General features: G+C 35.9%; 1 non-coding gene and 1 pseudogene across 2 annotated transcripts; one reads left to right on the top strand and one right to left on the bottom strand.

The window, feature by feature from the left end:
• Nucleotides 1-736: 736 nt before the first annotated feature.
• On the top strand, nt 737-3,011 carry LOC143580851 (G-type lectin S-receptor-like serine/threonine-protein kinase SD1-1; annotated as a pseudogene). The gene is made up of 6 exons (XR_013143731.1): nt 737-919; nt 1,029-1,168; nt 1,662-1,872; nt 1,951-2,188; nt 2,270-2,419; nt 2,492-3,011. The product of XR_013143731.1 is annotated as a G-type lectin S-receptor-like serine/threonine-protein kinase SD1-1 (transcript).
• TRNAD-GUC (transfer RNA aspartic acid (anticodon GUC)) lies at nt 1,428-1,499 on the bottom strand. The gene has a single exon. It is a non-coding gene; the product is annotated as a tRNA-Asp (tRNA).
• Nucleotides 3,012-3,618: the final 607 nt, after the last annotated feature.

The raw sequence follows: 3,618 nt of genomic DNA, 5'->3' as shown, positions 1-3,618 counted from the left end.
CTCCAACTATCAATGACATGATATGTCATATATTTATGTTAAACTTTTAAGCTTACACGTTCCTCGAACAGTTCCGACCGATCTATTAATGTCTCACCATGAAACGACGTTATGATTCAGTAACATCCATTCGTATATGTAAAAAGCATTCAAATGTGTTATGATAAGTTTAAGTGTACGATGTATATTTGTGTTAATATTCTAGCCCAGAAATGAATATCACAACTCAATGATTTGGGATACAATAAAATAACAAAGAAATTCTTTATTACAGAATTTGGGATTTATACAATCGGCATCAATCTTGATCGATGCGGCGGTTCTCTTGAAAACAACACAACCTTATACTACTTTACGTAATACGGCATCGATCACTTGGTCAGTTTCCAAGTTTGCATTTTGACACACAAACTGGAAAGAAAGTGTTGTGTTCCCGAGTTTCATTTAAGAAAGAAAAACAAAATGTGTGTTCCCGAGTTTCATTAAAGGAAAAGAAAGATGGGTGAAATAGAGAGTAAATGGTGGATGATCTCTTTCCTTTCAAAATGGGAGGAATTGAGGAGAGAAACGAAAAGAAAAACAAAAGAATAGAAAGGAAAGGAAAATGTTTCTTTTCCTTTCCTTTCTCTCGTTAAATGAGCTCGGGAACAAATTATTTACGTTTATATAGTTTCACCAAACTATTTGATTTATCAATCAAATTTTTCATGTTCAAATCACAGCCAACATCGTTAACTTTGTGAATATCCTGCAGAATCTCCTTGTTCCCAATCAATTTCCGAAAAGAAGCAGGATGGATCAAGCAATAAAATGATCCTACTTGTAATCATTCCAGGGGTTCTTCTCATAGGCTTGATCATCGCTACATGGTTGTGTTATGCAAGGAGGAAAGGGAAATATGCCAAACCAGTAGGTGAAGGTAAAAAGTTGCATAAGTTCAACAAAGTAGAGTGATATATGTATTCTGAACAGAAAGACTTTTGAACCGATTATCCATGTGTGAAGTCTGGTTCGTTTCTAATTTGTAGGGAAAATGTTCAATGCCAGTAGAAGCCAGGAAGACGATATGGAGCAAGAAATTTATAACTTCTCTATCATTGTTAAAGCCACTGCCAATTTTTCACAAGAAAATAAACTAGGAGAGGGTGGATTTGGACTGGTTTATAAGGTAATTACGGTATAAAAATAAATATTCAAAGGATCCATATATAACACTGAATTAATTTTTTTTTTCAAACGTGAGCCCAAAAGACTTATAATTGTTTATATACATTACATCGAAACAGAATGCAAGCGGGCAACAAGCTGTGCCACTACCCTTTTTGAATTGCAAAACTCAATCTTTTAAAAACTACATTTGCTGATCTTTGAGTCATAATATTACTATGCATGACTCGCTGAACACGGGTGAGTAACTCCACAAAAATCGCCGTTGCTGGGGATTGAACCCGGGTCACCCGCGTGACAGGCGGGAATACTTACCACTATACTACAACGACATGAAAATTTCGCTCCAATATAGAAGTAGCAATGTCGCTCCTTATGTATGACATGAAAATGAATCTGTTGTGTAAGCATAAAACATAAAATGAAAAATATAGGCATGGAAGTCAACTTTGCAGTTTGAATTCTTTTTCACATTGTAAATGGTAAATTTTCAGGGTATGCTAGAAAACGGGCAAGAGATCGCAGTTAAACGTCTCTCTAAAAACTCAAGTCAAGGACATGATGAGTTCAAGAACGAAGTCATCTGCATTTCAAAACTTCAGCACCGAAATCTTGTGAAGATTCTTGGGTGTTGCATAGAGGGAGATGAGAAGTTGTTGATCTATGAGTACATGCCAAATAAAAGCTTGGACTCGTTTATTTTTGGTAAGAATCACATATACAGAACTACAAAAATTTCTAGATGTGTGTGTGAGTGTAATACTAAACCAACATGTTTGCCAGACGAGACTCGACGCGCGCTTCTTGATTGGAGAAAGCGTTTCAACATTATCAAAGGAATTGCTCGAGGACTTGTTTACCTACATCAAGATTCACGATTAAGAATCATCCATAGAGATCTTAAAGCTAGCAACATTTTACTAGATCAAGATATGAACCCTAAAATATCAGACTTTGGCTCAGCTAGAAGTTTTGGAGGGAATGAGACCCAAGCAAACACAGAAAGAGTTGCTGGCACAAAGTAAGTCATGGAGCCAGCTATTTATAAATTTTCATGAATTCATGTGTCCTCTCTTATGAGTATCCTGTTGTGTGCTTGTAGTGGTTACATGTCCCCGAGTATGCACTAGATGGTCTTTTCTAACTAAAGTCAGACGTGTATAGCTTCGGCATCTTGGTGCTGGAGATTGTGAGTGGTAAGAGAAATAGAGGATTTGTTCCAACTGAAAAGAAAAGTAACTTTATAGGACATGTATGTTCACTATTCGCAAACCATATAGCTTCACTTTATTGTGTGAAACCCTAACTTTTAAATTGTATTAAGGTATGGAGTCTCTATAATGAAGGCCGGTCAATGGATTTAGTTGATTCAATTTGGGTTGATACCTGTCACCCTCCAGAAGTCATAAGATCAATCAATATTGGTTTGTTATGCGTTCAACACAATGCAGAAGACCGACCACACATGTCATCTATAGTTAGGATGCTGGAAGGCGAGGGTGAATTGCCTCAACCTCAGAAGCCATCATTTTTAATGGAAAGGAAGTTACCTGTAGCAAACTCCTCTTCAAGTGCTTACATGGAAGGTTCAATGAATGAGTGTACTATCACGGAGGTAGATGCTCGTTAAAAAACTTAATTTTCAATCACATCTGTGTTCCGCATGTATTATTTGCATCCGGTTCTAAAACGAAGGGCTAAAATTTGGGAATTAATTGTTTTATAAGATGGTAATATGATCTTAGTGAATTGTGGTTGCTTACGTTTATTTACTGTTGGTTGGAATATAAGAACAATCACTATATATGTAAATTTATTAAACCTTGAAAGTATTCATATTGTTATAAATAACCAATCACAGGAGTGGCTCAAACCATTTGTAGGCAAGCGAAATAGAAATTTGGGGCATTTTCTATTTGACATTTTGAAACAATACTGCAAACTAAATCAATAGATGAAATCTAAGGTACAAGCCGTAAAATAAAATCAATATGCTATTTAAAATCAAACTGAAGTCCACAAAATGCTTTGATAAACTTTTGATAATGTTGTTGGTTACTATCATATGCTAAAATACAAAGCAAAGCAGCATTAGGTAACTTTTCTAGATTTATAATAACTGCTATTATCTAGAAGTCAAATTTGCCATATAAGTTTAAAAATTTTGTTTTAAACAAACAATTGAAATGATTGCCGTGGGATACCAAGCAAATCAATAACAAGATCCAGTCAGTGCACAATTTCGGGGTGACAATTTCGGGGTGATAACAAGCCGAGCTACTTGAGCTCGGATCAATGAAAGCTCGAAACGAGCCGAGCCCAAGCCTCAAATGAAGCTCGTTTTATTGTTGTCCCAAGCTCGAGTGTGGGAAGCTCGTTTAGGCTCGTCAAGTCCTAACGAGCCTTTTGTATTTTTAAGTTGACCTTTTTTGAACTTTTATATATTAATTC

This window comes from Bidens hawaiensis, unplaced genomic scaffold, assembly GCF_021521415.1.
Source record: "Bidens hawaiensis isolate Kalapana, Puna unplaced genomic scaffold, B.hawaiensis_p1.1 tig00030699_1, whole genome shotgun sequence".
NCBI classification, from domain to species: domain Eukaryota; kingdom Viridiplantae; phylum Streptophyta; class Magnoliopsida; order Asterales; family Asteraceae; genus Bidens; species Bidens hawaiensis.
The sequence above is the reverse complement of the archived record's forward strand: the minus strand, read 5'-3'. Positions and strand labels throughout refer to the sequence as shown.